General features: G+C 37.7%; 1 protein-coding gene across 9 annotated transcripts in view; it reads left to right on the plus strand.

Moving 5' to 3' along the window:
* The window catches only part of FBXO4 (F-box protein 4), a gene marked incomplete at its 5' end in the record, with an annotated part of 415,710 nt that overhangs the window by 392,370 nt on the left and 3,871 nt on the right, over positions 1–19,469 (plus strand). For 8 of the 9 annotated variants that reach the window (XR_013827585.1, XR_013827586.1, XR_013827587.1 and 5 more), the window contains 3 exons: positions 103–410; positions 1,531–1,634; positions 11,965–12,100. Of the gene's footprint in view, positions 1–102; positions 1,267–1,530; positions 1,635–11,964; positions 12,101–19,469 lie in introns of those variants that run through there. The other variant, XR_013827593.1, reaches the window with a different exon arrangement.

Here is a 19,469-nt window from a genome sequence, read left to right on the forward strand (position 1 = left end):
ACTCTTCTTCCCCCTACCACTGCTGTTACAATAGTATGGTTAATCTACAGTCCTTATTAGAATTTCACCAGTTATCTCATTACTGTCATTTTCCTATTCCAGAATCCAATCCAGGATCCACATTGGATGTAGTTATGTCTCCTTGGCCTCCTCCAATCTCCAGATACCTTTGGGTGCTTTCTCTCCTTCGACCCCAGCAAGATTGTAATTTACAAAGCTAACTTTCATTAACTCTTAGCGCGGCACAGACCAGTGGAGTCTATACAACAAGCTGCCATGCTGCAGGTGAACATGGAGCTGTCATGCTGGACTGCTTTGCTTCTCACACATGTCCACTTTGCCTAATAGGAGAGCTCTGAAATCAAGGAGGTCTGGGGACTTAGACCAACATTTCAAGCTATAAGCACAAGGTAGTTTTGAAGTCTCATGATTAATCTTTAAAGTTTTCAGGGATTTTATATTTTACTCAAAATTCTGCATATTTATTTTTAATTCAGAAAGAATTCTTACTTAAATTTTATAACAAAATTAACATGCCAGGAAGTTGTACCATGTTTATTCCCTGACTTGAAATGTTCATTGTTAATCCCTGCATACTTCAGTCTGAGAAGCTCAAACAGTGTCATTTTACCATTTCAAAAGTATGACTGGATTACACAAGCCATCACAACTAAATGCTGGTGTCCAGCCACCACCTACAACACTGTCCCTATAGGCGAATGCCTTCCAAGTTGCAAACAACTGACTTACAAATTTTGGCTCACAATCTACTTATAAGTTGGGAACTGTTTGTCCTAATACAATATCCCCTTGCCACAGGGTATGTCATCACAACAAATCGTTCTTTTAATTTCTGGAAAACGCACCACTTCTTCAAGTTATATGTTGATTTTTTTTTTCCTCTACATATCAAATGGCCTTCAAGCAGAGTTTCCCAGTATGACTATCTAGTTGGGAAAACAATATGACAACAACAAAAAGAAGATACATGAAAGAGCAAGATTGAACAGATCTCATTTATAAGCAAGGGCCTTTGATTCTGTACTCTGTCCTTCAGCTTCAGAATTCAATGTTCCTACTCAATTTTCTGCTGTTCAAATGATGCAGTCATTTCGTTGCTTGGATATAGATGGTAGGCTCCAGCTCTGAAGGCAACAAAGTTGGTGAAAATCTCACAGGAAGCCAAGCTCTTCTTTGTCTTTTGTCAAGGTCCTTTGTAGTTTCAAAATGATCAAAAGCGAGTGCAGGTGAAAAGCAAACACTGCGGTGAGTGAAGCAAAGGGCAAGCCCTGGAAATTTTATTCTCCTTGTAAGACAGGTTTTACTGAACGGAGAGTTGGTGGGGGCGGGGGGGGGGTGGGTATTGTACCCTTGAGGTCACTGGAGTTGAATTTTGAACTTCCCAGACCCATTTTAGAATTGGGTCAATGCTGTTATTGCTTCTTGGCTATGGGAAACTTCTGTCAGAGGGGATATCTTTTCTTCCCCTTAAATGATTTTTTTCTTCTAATCCTGCTTCCCCTCTTTCAGGTGTGCTTGAGGAGAGTGACATCATCTGTGTGGCAGTGCTTTCCAGGTTCCTTACAGATGGAGGTAATTGCAGATGGAAAACCTACCACAGGAGGAGACTACCGGTAACCATGAGAATTTAAAAGCTGGCATGTGTAGATCATGATGCTCTCTGAAAATCTGACTTCCTGAGTCACTTTCAGTTCTTTCAAGATGGAATGTTCTGTCTTTTCACTTATGATTTGGGATAATTAGATGCCTTAAGGGAGCCTTGAGAGACGTATTGTACTGAAAGAGCCTCTCCTGTGTGCATGACTCATGCCAAAATAGAAGTAGATTACGCTTCATGTCACTGGCATCAAATTCCTAGCCTCTGAGAGTTTATCTTTTATATTAGGGGTCTGCAAGCTGCAGCCCTCCAGCCAGATCTGGCCCATGGCCTTGTGCGTTTTTTTGTTGTTATTCGGCCTACCAGTTAAGAATTTTTTTTAATACTTTTAAATGGTTGCGGAAAAACAAAAGAAGAAAAATATTTTGTGACACACGAAACTTACTTGAGATTCAGATTTAAGTGTACATGAATATAATTTTATTGGAAACACACCCATGCCCATTCATTTATGTATGGCTTTCGGCTGCTTTCGTGTAACAGCTTCAGAGTTGAGTAGTTGCAATAGAAACCATGTGGCCTGCAAAACTTAAAATATTAACTATTTGGCCCCTTTTGGGAAAACTCTGTCAACCCTTGTTCCATATCCACTGAGAATTCGCTTTTGTCCAGTGATGTGCAGCAAGAAGGTGGGCATGTCTGGGGCAGTGGACGCGCATAAGGGAGTGGGGGGCAGGCTGGGGAAGCATGAGGACCCTTAGAGGACACACTTGCCAGGCACCGGCTGTCTGTCGCTAAAGCTGCTCTTTGCTTTGCTCTAAAGAATTGTATGCATATTTTTAATAAAAGGAACAAAGATCCTAGTAAAAGTTGGATAAATTAGGATACAGAAAAGGAGAGGATAGCTGTCTCTGTACCATAGTCATGCATTTTTCTCTCTCTGACTCTTACTCTCTGCCTCACTATCTTTTGTGATTCCTCTTGGAATGAGAATTGTAAGATGAGGGAGAGGAAGAGAGACAGAAAGAGAGAAAGAATTTTAGATGAAAGCAGAGGACTCAGGTAATTGAGCAGAAGACAAAGAAGCCATCAAGGTGAGAACGGTAGAGATAAAGATTATGGAGTAGTGAGAAGGGCCTTGCAAAAAAGTTCTGAGGCATGGACGTGCCATCCTCTACTCCTGCTACAAATGAAGCTTTCGAAGAGGCCATAGAGACTTTATTAATTGACCGATTGACTGGGATAGAGATCAAGAAGATAAGGATGTAGAAAGAGGGTGGAAGTGAGACATGGCATCAAAAATTAATTTTGCTAGCTGTTTTGTGATAAAAAGCAGGTTTTTTTTATCTTGTTGCCATTGGACTCTAGATTCAAATAAAAGCTTGTACATGAGCCTACTATATAGATGAGATAAAGATGGACCATCAGGGATTTAAGCTGGCCTGACCTCCAGCCACGCACACTCCTCTACCTCGATCAGGGATTTCACAGTGCGTGTGTGCGTGTGCTCTCTCTCTCCCAAGAATAATCACCACTTTCTCATTTGGGGGTGGGGGAGGTGTCATTCTGACGTTATGGGAGTCATTTTGAATCTAATTAACAGGAAGAGGGAGGACATAAACATGCGTTCGCCGTCTTTGTCCACACTGGACTTGTATAACTGCCATAAAGTGGTTTGCAGTTTGGTAATCACACAGATAAATTCACAGCTCACACATTTTTAAACTATGTTGTAATTCTCCCATGAAACCCAAAAACACTAAGGAAAGGGTTAGCTTATGATGCACATGAAGCAGACGTAGGTTTGTTTCATTTGGTGTCGGGCAACTTTTTAGGGCCTCAGACACCTAGAAGAGGACCGTTAAGCCCTAATTTTAAAACAAGAGCATTAGCAGCACAGGAACTACCAAGCCCTGGAGTGAACAGGACTCTTTGTAACCTTAATCCATGGCAGATTTAGACTTATGAAGGCATTTGCCATTTGTGTTGAACAAGTCAGTGTGAACAATTAAGGATCAATTTGTTGACAAATGTGCCAACATAACAACTGGTCTTCCTTTTAAGAGTTTTCCATACTTTCTCATTCTGTGGCACACAGGTCAACTTGTTAGAAGACCAGAAGGCTTGGGGCTTTATGCACCCTCCTTGCCATTTACTTGTTCATACCACACAAACCAACCGCGTTAGAAAACACACACAAATGTGCCAAGAACGCCTGCCTCTCTCTCCATCACATTTGTAGCCACCTTTTCCTAATGGAGCATGGAATTCCATAACCTCAGGGAACATCGGGACTACTTCAGAACACTCCCAAATGTTCTAGAAAATGGATTTGGACCTCGCTTATTATTTTGCCTTGAGAAATGCATTACCAACATTTGTGCTCAAAGAGGTTGTTCTACTACCCTGAAACATTGCCTTGGAAATAAATGTACAGTGAGGAACAGACAGTTGAAGCCCTCTACCCCTCCAGCCTCACCTCTTCCCTGTGGTTAAAGGAAGCATTATACTTTCCATCAGCTCTACCCCAAAATCAACAGGAAGAAAAACATTAAGCACGGAATATGAATTATCTACTATTTACATAAAGAAGACTCCCCTAAGGATCCCATTAACATTTAATGTATTTCAAAAGATAACCACATGACTTCCGGGCAGGCAGATATCTAAATCAACAGATGTTCAAGTTAACATAGGGAATCACAGCCTCATGCTGAAAATAGGACCTCTATAATTCAGCTCCAGTGTGGGCTAAAATCATGGAGTCCACAGAAAGCTCTCCTAAATAATTCAGTCAGTATGATCATTAATGACTTGTAGGGCTTATGGTCTCTGAATAACAGTTCTTTGTGAAAGGCAGAAGTTGGAGGGAAATGTTATTACTCTTGCATAGGTTGTTAAACTTGAACAAAAATATAAGAAGTAATATCAGCATGAAATGACTGTTTTTCTTGTGCAGAAACTCTTATCAAAATCAAAAGCTTGCTTTGGAGCAGTAATAAATCTGATTCTGATTTGCTCCGCCCGGAGTTTGAACAGTTATCAGATGATTATGCCTCAAATAGATTTTCAGGGCTCCATTTCCCTGTACCAAACAGCAAAGGGATATTTCATGCTCCACTACTTAACTGAGCATCCTGTTCCTATATGAAAGCTTAAGAAGGTCAGAGAAATTTAGAAAGATTAAATGCATTACGACTCTGGAAATAAATTGTTAGGGCAGAGAAATGCTTGAAAACCTCATGACTCTTTTGCAGTAATGTCTAGTTTAGAGGTTGTATGGGGTAGGAGAGTTGAGTGTTTGAGGAGGAAGAGTTGAATGTGGAGGAAGGAAGAAAGCCATAATGTACAGAGTTAAATGATGGTGGGTTATTACTTGACAGTAAGTTTGAAATGGTTCCAAAGAATAGTAAATGAAAAGGCTAATGTGGGAAAGGTTTGACATTATTAGTGAACACGATGACTGATGGGAGGCTTCCTCCAGGAGGACCTGGACAATACACTGGCTTTAAAAGCAGACCTGAGCGTTGCACAGATGAAGGGAGCTCAAGCTTAAAGAGATCTTTACAATTTTCAGTAATAGCTAGGCAGAAAGACTCATAATCCACAGGACAATGGTATTTTTGCAGCCTGTAGGAGGACAGCAACTCACAGTGCTGTAGCAAGGTAGAAAATGCAGAAAGAGGCTAAGCAAAGTGCAGAAGGCAGCAAATTCGAATTCAAAGTAATCACAACTCCAGTAGCTGTATGTTGCTCTCTGGTAACGTCTCCGATAGTCAACTGATAGTCAAGTTTTTATGGAATATAAACCATAGACCCACTACAGAGCAAGGTGCTGTGAGACAAAAGCCCAAGGGTTTAAGGTCTAGCTCAGAACACAGAGCCATTTAATGAACCAAAGTGTATATAATAATATATCAGATTATGTGTATGTGATACTAATAATTTGAAGTTCAGAATAAATATAATAAAGTGTCAATTATTGCTATAGAGAGAAAATGGGCTGAGTTCACCAGGGAAGGCTTTAAGAGAAATAATTTAGGAAAGATTTCTCAAGAATGGATGCAGTGGTTCAATACCCCCTCCTTTAATTTTGATTTTGAAACATAATGGTCTTCATTTCTGTTGCCCACATTGTAATAAAAGCCTGACCTAATGGTGTGACTCTAAGAATGGGAACTGCAGACAGAGTATAAGGATGCAAGCTTTGTGAGGCTGTGAGATAAATATTTCACTTGGATGCAATTTGCAAGTTTTATGCATATAGCTTTCCTGAGAGTGTGATTAAATTTAGAAAATCTAGAAGAGAGATGGAGAGGTCTATTCTCAGAGAACAAAAAATTCTAAAATTCTTTTTGTACAGAAAGAATACTGCAGCTTCTTAACCCCTGAATGTCATACATTTTGAATATGTATGACAAAAAGATTAAACATTAATAATGTGCAATGAAAATTAATTTTATGAATGTATTTATTACCTCAAATTCTAGTTTTCTTAGTTTAACTGGTCATATTTAATAAAAAGAAAAAATTTTAATGACAAAAAATGGAACCCCTGATGGTAGTTTGCAGAAGATGGAAAGGAGATTATGATGATAACTTTGGTAATGTTCTAGAAATTATTTTTAATAGACTTGATTTTTTAAAGACTTTATTATCTTAGAACAGTTTTAAGTTCACACAAAATTGAGGAGAAGGTACAGAGATTTCCCATATGTCCTTGCCCCACACCTGCAGAGCCTCCCCACCATCAACATCCCCCACTGGAGCAGCACATTTGTTGCAACAGATGAACCTACATCAACACATCATAATTCCCCAAAGTCCATAGTTTACCTTAGGGTTGTCTTTTGGTGTTGCACATTCTATGGATTTGGACAAATGTATAATGACACATATCTATCATTATAGTACCATACAGAGTATTTTCCTGCCCTAAAAATCCTCCGTGCTTCACTTATTCACCCTCCTCTCCTCCAACCCCTGATAACCACTGATCTTTTTACTGCCTCCATTGTTTTCGCTTTTCTAGGATGTCGTATGGTTGGAATCATACAGTATATAGCCTTTTCAGATTGGCTTCTTTTACTTAATAATACGCGTTTAAGATTTTCCATGTCTTTTTAGTACTTAATAGCTCATTTTTTTCAGTAGACTGTGGTGAGTAATAAAATACTCTCACCAGGCAAAATCCTGCAAAACCCACTTCAGACAGAAAAAAAAAAAAAAGATAGCCTTAATTACCAGAGCTCAGACACAGTCCAGTGTTAGCAATACAGAAAGGATCTACAGTTGAGTCAGTCAGAAGCATCAGCTTTCAATGCAGTAAAAAGAGTCAAATAACAAGTCACACAAGCTTGCTGATCCCAAGTCCACAGGTGAGGTGACAGACAACATGAAAGGGGAGTGAAGGAACAGAAATGGCAGGCAGATCCCAGTACCCTCTCTCCTAGGAGACCTCACAACTTCTCTGTTGCTTTCATCACTACACCTTCAAGAGACGTTTTTCATAAGTTCTTCTGCTTTCATTCTGTCCACTGTTCAAATCTTATAATGCCACCTTATCTGTTCCTCTTGTACAATTATCCTGCAACAAAAGAATCACATTCAGGGCATTGGTGGCCAGAACAACTGGTAGAAGACTCCTGTTAAATTCAAGTCTTCCTTGTTCTCCTCTTGACTTTTACAGTAAATGTCCAAACAACTGTCAATATCTCCTATGTGGTTTCTAGAGGTCACGCATGGCTGAGTTGGATCTGCCTATAGGTTAACTTATCTGTTCTCTTAAGTCATGACTTCTACTTATATCTCTCAGAGACAAGCTTTTCCTGTCTCATAGCCACCATCTTACATAGATCACTAGGGTAGAGCCCATTAATAACAGGAACTATTTTCTTATTTAAAATTTCATGACAAACATCTAACTGCCCAGAACATAGTAAGTTCTAGATGCCATATACATGTTTCTTGACTGATTGAATGACGTTTTCTTCGGTTACTTTAGCTTTAAAGAAATCAGTTTTCAATGGCTTTCTTCTCCACCTCCATTAGCAGCCTTCACACTGAAATAATTAGCTATTGCCTTGGGTCTTGGGAAGGAGAAACAACTTCCAGACCCTGGCTATTAATTTAGGAGGATTCATATTAGATACAGAATTAGTGTCATGCTTGATTCAGCCTTTCATGTCTTGAAACATGCCTCAGGCCACATCTGAATGCACCGAAATGCAACAGGAATTCTAGAGCTGTGCTGAATCTTGGTCATGGCCATCAGCAGAGGAGAGCATACAAAGTACATAATGTCATGCTAGACACTGTGAGGGTGAACAGAGAAGGAAGGAAGCCACTACAGTTGTCCCTACCTTTTCCCCTAATATGTTCCCAATCCCTATTCACCCATCCACCTTAAATCATTTTAATTTGTACTATCACCCAATGCACACACATACATACACACTTTCCCCAATTGCCCAACTATATACTAATCTATCTTGACTAAAGTGTGAAAAAAATTAATTTCTTCTAATTAAGTCAAACTAATGTGAAAGTTTTTAAAAGAAAACGTTATGGGAAAGAACTAAGAGAACACAAAACAAAACAAAGAGTGTAGAAACAGATGAATTTCACAGAAACATATGTATATGAGCCAAATTTAACTCAGTTTAGTACATTTAACAGGTTAGATTGACTGGCCCCAATTTCCTTCACTTCATGAGGAGGGAATCTTTCCAACACCGACCATATTTGCACATCAATAGTAATTTCCATGACTAGGCCTCACTCAGTGATGTGGGCACCCCTGTCAATGCTCCCTCCAGAAAATGATTTGCAATGGCTGCATGTCCTCCCATCAAAAACAAAACAAAACAACAACAACAAAAAACACTGAAAACAAAACAAAAATAAAGTACACATTTTTGTAACTCCATTCACCACCAAACTTCTTGAAAAACAAAACTAAACTCATTGCCTTCCCTCCATTTGACCCCCTGCCAGTCATCTTTATCCCACTGCACTTTGCCTCCTGCCTCTAGCACTTCTCTAGAGCTGTTCCCAGAAGGTCTGAAGCAACCTCCTGATTGCCAAACCCAATTCCCAGTTCTCTAGACTTGTTGTTTGACCCTGTTGGCCAACTCTTCATTCTTGGACTTCTTTTCCCTCGGTTTCTGTAATCCTTCTGGTTAAAATCTTACCAGATAATGTTTGTGTTTGTTAGTTTCAAAATTGACTTGAAATGGCTGATAAATAATATGAGTTTCTATTACATGCTCTCTTTCTACCACTCTGGTCATTCTCTTTGTTTCTTTCTCTGTCTCTCTTTCCGTCTGTCTCTCTCCCTGGTAGTAACTTTGTGTTTACCTATTTCTTAGATGTAGTTATTTATTCTGCCTCTATCTGCATCAGTTCCCCACTTCTCCCACAAAATTTCTTCTACTTCTGTAGCTCCAACTGTCAGTTAATGAGCAGAAGCCTTCTTAACTGACCTCATAAACCCTTTATTCTTGTTCCTGTTTCCCACTGTCTGCTGTCTACTGCTACATTCCCTGATGGGCTTTACCATTGCCCTGGAGGGTTAAATGGAGAGGGCAGTCTACACACCCCTTCTGCAGCCACAGGTCTTTGCATTTTAAAAGTTTACTGACTCTTTAATGCATACTTTGAATTATACCACTTTGATCTCCTCAGTCAGTATTCATCAGTCCTTCCTATAAACCATCCTGACCCTGCATTACCCTTGTCTTTTAAGATCTCTCATAGTATGTCATGCAAATTACTAGATTATAAACTCTCTGAGGATGGAAATCAATCTTGAATACTTGTTATTTGCTTAGTACAGTGCCTTGCATTAATTCATTCACAGGTTCACTTAGTTTTAACAAGGAGTATTCATTGATCACCTATTCATGCTAGACACATTTTGGGCATTGGAAGTACAGTGGTGGGTAAGACAGATACAGTCCCTACCCTCAAGAGACTAGTTCAAGAAAACAGCCATATAAAGGAAACAGACTAATTGCAGAGAGTAGCAAGTACTGTGAATGTAATGAGAATAGAGAATGTATTGAGATAGAGACTGCTGGGGCTAACTTTATACATGAAATTCAGGAAGGCTTTCTGACATCTGAGCTGAGATCTAAGTAGGAACAAGCAAGCCACACACACACACACACACACACACACACACACACACACACACACACAAATCCTGAGAAATAACATTCCAGATAAAGGGAATAACAAGATTAGAACAGAGAGGTAAGGAGGAGGGAGATTGTGTAGGACTGTGTAGTCCTTGAAAAGGATTTTGGATTTATTTTTAATTCAGTGGGAAAATATGAGGGTATTAATCAGAAAAGTGATGTGAATTCCAGTTTTAAAGTTCAGATTTATTTTTAATAAAATGGGAAAATATAGGAGGATACAAATCAGAGAAGTGATGTGATCTGAATTCCAGTTCTGGTTACTATGTGAGGAGCAAACTGAAGAGTGGACATAGGAGATTAGGTAAGAGGTGACACAGGAGCCCAGGTGAGGAACAATAGTGATTTGTATTAGTTTGCGACTTAGGAGATGGTGGAAATGGTTATATTTGTGATAGATTTTAGAGTTTGCTCTGACAGGATTTGAGTTAAACAAGATGGGGACTGAGAGAGTTATCACACAGTAGTTACTTAATAAAGGTTTGTTGATTGCCTCATGGCTGATGACTTCAGGTACTTCCAAGGTAAGTGATCTTCTAAGATCCTATAAGTATTGTTTAACAGTACAAAAAAAAAAAAGTTAGCCAGAAATATATATATGATTCCTACCAAGGGAAGAAGTGGTATTTCAATTCCAGCCTAAGTCCAAATGCCACAACCCCTACCCCCATTCCCACCGCATATTTCTATATTTCTCAGGAAAATAATTAAGCATTTTTAAGTGGATTTAAAGGAAATGTAGAATGAAATCTGTGAATATGTATATGTAGATTTATCTGCCTTTGTCTTTGGGCAGGTCTTTTTATGTTTCTAAGCACATAAAAGACCTCAGACTCTTTAAATGAATTGACAGTTTAACCTGAATCATTTAAAGGATCACTTGAAGATGATAAGAAGAAACTTTGCTTTGACCAGCTCATAAATGCACTTTTAGTAGTTCTTTAAAGTTGTGAGAGTTTTCTCTACAAATGAACAATTTTTATGTAAGTTATTTTAAGAATCTCCTAAATGGCTCCCAGCATGTCTGTTGTCGCAAGGATAAAATAAAAATGCTTAGAGGGAAAACTTTAGTGACTTGAAAAAACACTTAAATAAGAGTTCAATTTGTAGTAGTTTTCAAAGCTCACCAGGCCTACAATATGCTTCTGACCAAGTTTGCACTGACTCTTCCTGCAGTAACTAAGCATGCCTCTGCTCTCTTAGGCACCTTCAATTCCAATGATATATATATGTATCTAAGTATGTATGTATGTATCTGTCTAATGGACTTTTTGGAGTTTTTTAAAAAACAATTTTAGATTTACAAAAGAATTGCAAAATTTTACAGAATTTCTCTATACCATTCCCCCAGTTTTCTCTAATGTTTACATTTTACATAACCATAGAATATTTATGAAAACTAAGGAATTAATCTTGGTATGATTCACTAATAAACAGAGCTAATTCAGATTTTACCAGGTTTTTTTTTTTCCATTGACTCTCCTTTGTCTATACCGTGGGATCCTAAATTATACTTAAATCAGCAAAACTCCAGTCCCACAGGCCAAATCTGGCCCACTTTCTGGTTTTGTAAATAAAGTTTTTATTGGAATACAGCTATGATCATTTATTTCCTTATTATCGCTGTCTACTTTTACACTAAAATGATGGTGATGAATAGATGTAACAAAGACTATATGGCCTACAAAGCCTAAAATATTTACTATCTGTCTCTTTACAAAAATATTTGCTCACCCCTGATTTAGATGTAATGTCTCCTGGTCTCCTCCAATCTATGACAGTTCCTTAGTCTTCTCTTATGTTGCATGACCTTGACACCTTTGAAGAGTACTGGTCAATTCTTTTGAAGAATATTCCTCAACTTGGGTTTGTCTAATGTTTCTTATAATTACCTTAAGGCTATGTATAATTGGGAAGGCTACCATAGGGGTGATGTGCCCTTCTCAGGGTTTCTTATCAGGAATCATGGTAGCTATTAATACTGGGGATGTTAACCTTGATCATCTGGCTAAGGTGTTAACTTACAAAATAGTAATTTTCCTTTGTAATTACTAAATATTTTGAAAGAGATATTTTGAGATTATGCAAAAAACCTGAGGTTTTTTTTTTACTTAATAAGAGTTTTATTTTTATCCCATTTTATAGGTTGAAGAATGCCTCATCTGATATAAAACAAATGGTTAAAAGTGAAACACACTTGGATATTACTGCTGATCTCAGAAAGAAACTCCATGGGGCTAAGAAAGAAAAATTAGAGATAACAACTAAGCACAATGCAGAGGTAGAATTTATTTTCTTCTCAAATAATGTTAAAAGTAGGGTTTGATTATTTTAGATTCATTTCATATTAGAAAATCCTTGTTTTAACATTTATCACTATAACATTCTTGTGTTTAAAAAGGGAATTATAATAAAACAGATGGTTTTTAAAATACAGTGGAATTGTATAGGAGTATTAAATTAGAAATTTAATCAACTATTATGTTTTTTGGTATGTTGTCTTAATTTTATTTTAATTAGTGTTATACTTGATCAGAAGTGTTAATTGATGAATGCATTTGGTGACTAAGGGATTTGTAAATTAGACATTTTGGACAAAAATCCTGTTTTGATTAAACTTTAGCCAATAGACTTAAGCAAACATAATGGACTTGCCAACAGCAATTCTTAGTATGATATTCTAATGGTGATTTTTAAAATTTCCTTCATTCCTTTTACATGTATTAATTGTACTTCTTATGTAAGGAAGAGTTGTCACTTCTAGGTCATTTATTTATTTATATATATATATTAGTATGAACTCATGGATATATATTTTATTTTATTTATTTTGTTCTTTGGGTTATAATTTTTTTTTACTCAAGCTGTTCTAAATTTGCGCATTGGGAACTTTGTTAGAATTCTGAAACTGCCCTTTTGATATGCCGCGATTCTTTTGCATGTGTGTGTGTGTGTGCACACTTCGTTTATTTCAGATACCACAAGATGCTCAAGCTAATCTTGTGTTTTCCCTGACTCAGTCCTGGACTAAACCAGTTTTCCAAGGAGTTCTGGTTGCTTTTACTGGAGAATGACATTTAGAAAATAAGTTCTGGGTGTTAGCTGTGCTCATTGCTACCGGGATATCACTATTTTAGCCACTCTCAGTGGATAAAGATAATATATTAACTCATTTATTTATTTACTTGCTATCTGTATACATATTTAAAAACAAACATGAGTCCATTTTGATGCCTCTGACACCAATCCACCTCTATAGGGTTTATTCTACTTTCTTCCTCTCCTCATTTGTAACTTCTTTCTCTGAAAGTGAGAAACCTGGCTCTTACTATCTATAACATATACACTTAATTATCAACTGTAGTATAAAAAAAAAGTAGTTTCAGAATTCCCATCCATATCCTTGTGAGAAATAAATTTTCCACCTGTAGTGAAATGTTTGTATACACTTATCTTTAGACTTACAGTGTTCAGTCAAAACACTGTTCCCCAAAATTATTTCGGTCAGCTCCTTTCCTTCCATCTCTTTCTTTTGGTTTTGTGATTTATCTGTTGTATTTTGTTGGTTAGAAGCAAGTTACAGGGCTTCCCTGGTGGTGCAGTGGTTGGGAATCTGCCTGCCAGTGCAGGGGACATGGGTTCAAGCCCTGGTCCAGGAAGATTCCTCATGCCGCAGAGCAACTAAGCCTGGGTGCCACAACTACTGAGCCTGTGCTCTAGAGCTTGTGAGCCACAACTACTGAGCCCACGAGCCACAACTAATGCAGCCCACGTGCCTAGAGCCCTGCTCCACAACAAGAGAAGCCAGGACAATGAGAAGCCCACGCACCGCAGCGAAGAGTAACCCCCGCTCACCTCAACTAGAGAAAGCCCGCGCACAGCGATAAAGACCCAACACAGCCAAATATAAAAACAAATAAATAAATCAATTAAAAAGAAAAAAAGAAGCAAGTCACAGTCCCCACCTCTAGGGAATAAGCGCCCAGGGACAGAGTGTTTCTTGTGGATTCCTCTAGTTTCCATCCAAACACTTAGAACTAATAGCTCCACAGATTTTATTATTAGGTCATGCTTGTGTTTCATTGGTTAATCATTTTTTTAGAAATTTATTCAGCTTGATAATAGAAAATCAAAATGACTGCACTGTAGCATGGACATCCAGTCATTTCAACTCTTTTGACAACTGAGGCATTTCCCTAGACAATTGCCTTGACTCGGCTAAAACTGACTCAGGCAGTTCCATGCAGACAAAGCCCAGGAGGCCATAAGTGTCCTCCTGTAGCAGATAAACTCTGCTAGTTTATCTATCTATCTTTCCTTTAATACCAATTCCTCCTCAGGTCAAACCGAGAGAAAATAGAAGGCAGGTGTTCTAAGAACAACTGTCTGATTTTTATGCAGCTTACATTTTTTTCCTGGACCCCATTTGCTTCACTTAGGTATTGGATACATGAACTAAAACTAATTTTTTGTAGTCATAATATATAAGCTAGGACCATGATGAAGTTTAATATGCATACTTTCCACATTATACTTTAGGATAGATGTGGCTGTCCCTAAATTTGTTTGTCTCTCCCAGTCCTTATGGGAAAACATATGCAAAGCATTTGGGGATTATTGCCAAGTAGAACTGGGACCCTGCTTGAATGAAATGAAGAACAAATCCCCTAAGAGAAGGCAATAGGCTCACCGTGAACTGAGCAAACCAAGGAATCATGCCTTGCCTTGGGGTGGAACAGAAGAGGGAGGAGGTTTATTTGCCCATTAAACCCGAAGTAGGTTTAAATGATTTAGGGGAAGCTATTGAACATCAAGTCTGCCATTAGATAAAAAGCGTCATTGCTACAGTTTGCTGCATAGAGACCTTGTAAGCATAACTCTGAGAGGTCCACTCACTCACTGATTTCACACCAGGCCCGTGACCAACTCTGGGTTCAGCCCTGCACTTTGAAGGGTATGAAAGAAATGTAAGAGAAGACCCTGCCATCAAAGGACTTTGGAGACTCACCATCTACTTTCTTCATGGTCTGCCACCATATGGTGATAAGGAATAACCTTGATTAGAAGGCACAGCCTCTGTGAAAGACCAGCAGGGTTAACTATAAGTAGAGTCTGAATCTTTGCATATTTTTAAAGTGGGATATACATGGAAATTAAGGTAAGTCAGTGCTGCTTAGGACAGTCAAGATGGCTGAAGCAAAGAAAGAAAAGAAATACAGACAGACCCTTCAACTGCTGACAGTTTTTGAAGGTATATGAACCAAACAGCACATGAACCAAAAGAGCCCTTACGTTCTACTTTCAAGTAGAAGCAAATCTGGCACTGAAGTTGAGGCAAGCGAAAATTTCCTAAGATCAAACAGCTGAAAAAGTGGCACTGGAACGAGAGGCACTCTTTGAGTGTTTTTTAATGTATTTTCAGCTGTTTGAATTCCCGATTGGAATGAAAGACACAAGAGTGAAAAATCTTAGAGCTGCAAAAATGCTAAAAGGAGAAAGGAATAATCGGCTGCTGCCATCTTCGTCCTTAGCATCGCTCACATGGACTCCTACAACTGCCAACTACCTGTACTGTCCATTTTCGCTTTTGCAACAATTCACCCTTCATACAGCCTTCAAAACAATCCTTTAAAAAGGTACATTTCTCCCTGCTAACAAACTTTCAAATGGCTTTCCATTACACTTTAATGGCGTGTCTTCTTCATCTTCATCTAATTCCATGGCTGTCCTTTCTCACTATGGTCCAGTCACACTGGACTTTTTTATTATTCCCAGAACACCAAAAGCTTTTTGCTTTACAGTTCCTTCTGTGTGTACCGTTCTCTCTTCAGCTCTTCATACCTGCTCATCTTTTAGCTTAAGTGTTATTTCCAGAGGGAAGGTTTCCTTGCCCAGACTCTAAGTAGCCTCCTCAGGGTACTCTGTACCATAACACCCCATTTATTGACTCATAGAAAAGATTCCAAATTGTAATTATTTAATTTATACATTTTTATATTACATTGTTATCTTTGTCCTCCATTAACCAATGGAGAGGTGCTGCCCAACAGAAGCTGTGACATTTGGTAGAGGAATGCAGCCTCTGTCCCAGCTGAGGCCTGGTAGAAAGGGAACAGGGTGAGTAAATACACCACCACCACCACCACCCCACTCCTCATTCCTTCTGATCTTTTACTGGTTCCTTTTGACAGCCAGACCAGGGGGCAAGAGAAACTGGACAATGCAGTCTATAGAGGTTGGCTTTCTGAGACACATAGTAGGACAGGGAAGGGCTGAGGGACAAATGGAGCTGAAGGGCAAATGGAGACTACCCAGCACATAGATTGAAAATAGAACAAAGTGAGTTTAATGGGAATTCAAGAAGAAATGTATAGAGCATACTGTGCAAAGTCTGTGATCAAAGAAACAACAGGAAAATAAAATATTTCCTGAACTGAAGAAGGATTTGAGTCTATGGATCAAAATACTCATCAAAGAACAGAAATGCAAGGGCTTTAAAAAATGTGCTATCCAGATACCATCCCTTAAAACATTACTTAAAAATATGCTAGAGCTATCCAAGAGAGGAAACTAAATAAAGAACTCAAGAATGAGGAAAATAAATGAACTGTGGATAAACATTAAAACTCACAAACCAGAGACTTTAAAAGTATCAATAAGTCATTTTTAAATGTTCAAAAATTCCAATGCAAATATGAAAAATAAACTTGTAAAACATAAGAATCTTATCAAATAGATTCTCAATTTGAATAATAGATGATGTCAATAAAACTGCGAAATTGAGAGAGGAAGAAAAGAGGAAAATTATTTTACAAATGTGTCAATGGAAACCATTGCATTCTTAGTATTCATAATCACAGAAAAATAGATCTAATTTTTCTAATAAAAATAATTCCAAAGAGTGTATCTTAGAAATCAATTGAATAAAAAGAAAAAACAAACCATAATCAAATACCAGAGTAAAAAATAACCTCTAAGAAGCATTAATGCAGAAAGACATACATAATCCTAAGCAAAGCTGGGTTGACACTCTCTATTGAAAAGCAAAGACTAATGAATTTGTCAGATTCCATCTTATGGTCTTTGAAAAGAAAGGCTTAAAAGTGTAACATAAAGATTTAAATTAAAAAGATATCTTTAGGTAAGTGTAAAAAAATAAGCAAAGAACAGTGACCATTTTATTATAAGAAACAACCTAGAATTCAAGCCTAAAAGGACTGGATTAAGTGAAGAAAGGTCAACACTTTATATTGATTCAAGGTATCCCAAAGAAGAGATTATAATCATGAAACTTTGTGGAGCAAATATCAGGTCATTGAAATATACAAAGAAGTGATTGGAAAAGAGAAGTCCTTGAAAAAATACTTTAGTGGGAGACTTAAGCAGACCACTTTGAAATACAAAGAAAAAATGACATAGCTGATTTAAACAATATAAGTACTAAAGATGTTCTATAAATTAGATTAAATGCTGTAATTTGAGAATACATGTTAGAGTAAACATTATTTCCTAGTCAAAAAAAGAATTGACAATGTTAATACTAGTTAGCTAATATGAGTTTAGTTCCGTTTCAGGCCAGCCATCATGCCAAGGTTTTTTTGGCATCTATCATCTCATTTAATCCCCACAATAATACAATGAGATAGACATTATTAAACCTATTTAAAGAGGCAGAAACTGAAGCTTAAAGAATTTATCTAATCTGTGTCCCCAAAATCACTATTGTAGTGGGAAAAACAGAATTCTAACTCCAGCATGTGTGACTCAGAGCTTCCTCCTAACCACTTTAATATACTCTTTCCCAGAATATTTCATTCTAATTAGAAGAAGCTGATCAGGGCATATTCTCTGAGCACAAAGCAATAAAATTAGAAATTAAACTTCAATAAAAGATAGTTTTAAAAGCTCTCTTAATTAATCTTTGTTTGGGTCAAAAAGAAGCCCAGAACAAGCTAATGACTCTGAAAACACTACATTAAAATAATATATGAGAAGTCCCCAATAAATTTATAGCCTTAAATTATTTTATTCTTAAAAACAAGAGGAAAAAAATGAATTATGCACTTAATTCCAGAATTTAGGAGGAGGAGGAGAAGCAGAAGGGGAGTGCAAAAAACATACCTAAGGGCAGAAATTAATTAATTAGAAAATCGTTTTTTAAAGTGAGAGATAATTGATATGAAAATACAAGTGCTGCATACACGCACACACAATGAAACAAACTTTTCAGGAAACAAAGTTTAAACTTAACTACGTGATACACTCTGATGTTTCCAGTTTCTTTAACAGCTTTGTTGAGGTATAATCGATAAATAATAAACTACACATATTTAAAGTATACAGTTTAATACGTTTTGAAATATGGGTACACTTGTGGAGCCGTCAACAGAATCAAGAGAATGAAAATATCCAATACTATCTAAAGTCTTCTCATGCCCTTTTGTTATCCCTTCTCCTCCCTGGTCATCCTTCCCCCCCATCCACAGAAAACCACTGACACGCTTTCTGCCACAACAGGTTAGTTTTCATTTTCTAAAGTTTTCTAAACATGGACTCATGAAGTATGCACTTTTTGGCCTGGCTTCTTTCACTGCTTATGTAACCATTCTGAGAGTTATCTATGTTGTTGTATGTGTCAGTAGTTCAATCTTTCTTTGTTAATATTCCATTGTACAGATATACCACAATTTGTGTATTTATTAACATGCTGGTATGGATTTGGGTTGTTTCCAGTTTGAGTCAGTTACAAATAATGGATGACAACTGGGAGGGGAATTGGACTCAAGAACAGTTTTTCTCCTTAATATAATAATTGTGACTATATGTCAGGAATAAATCAGGAGAGAGCAAAAATTAATAGCAGGAGAGAAGGGAGACAGCAATGTCCTGAGTGAGGTGACATGGAATCTTGTGCACAAGAAGGGAGTCTGGCCTTAGTAGGAGTGGAAAATTGATTGATCATGACAGGTGTACGTGGACAGTTGCTGGAAGGTGGGTAGGTGTGGTGGCAGCGGTGGTGGAGGGTGAGTCTGTGGTAGCTTTCCTCTGATTACTTCAATTTTCTTGGTGAATTAAGAAGCAAGGTCACAGCTAAAAGAGAGGTTGGAGAAGAGGAGTTGGAGGTTTGAGAGGAGATGAGAGATATGAAATAATCATCTGAAATTGTATGCCCTGGTATATAATTGGTAAGTCATTCTGAATGGGCTCAGATAGGTAGGATAGTAGCATTAGTCAGAAAATTAAACAGCTACAACTTAAGCATATTCACCCAGAAAAATACGGGCATGCCTGAAGTCATTGCTCCCAAAACTCAAACCCTGACAGTTCTCCTTTATGACTTAACATCAAGACACTGAGTTACACCTGTTCTCTGTGCTTCTCTTTCATTACAACACTTCACTTTGGGGTTGAGAATTGTTAAGCCAATTTCCTTTTAGCCGCTTGCCATTTTGCTATTAGTTACTGTTTAACAAGAGCCGTATCAGTCATGCCGCACCTCCAGGGACGGGGTGGATATGTGCGTTTCTGGCAAGATAGGAGTTTGTTTCTTCTGTTTCCTTTTAATTCTTTGTTTCAACCAGGAAAACAAAAACAAAAAAATGAAAACCTAGGTTTCTCTGCTTCATTTTGGTGATGGTGTATCAAAAGGA

Source organism: Stenella coeruleoalba, assembly GCF_951394435.1.
Source record: "Stenella coeruleoalba genome assembly, chromosome: 3".
NCBI classification, from domain to species: Eukaryota; Metazoa; Chordata; class Mammalia; order Artiodactyla; family Delphinidae; genus Stenella; species Stenella coeruleoalba.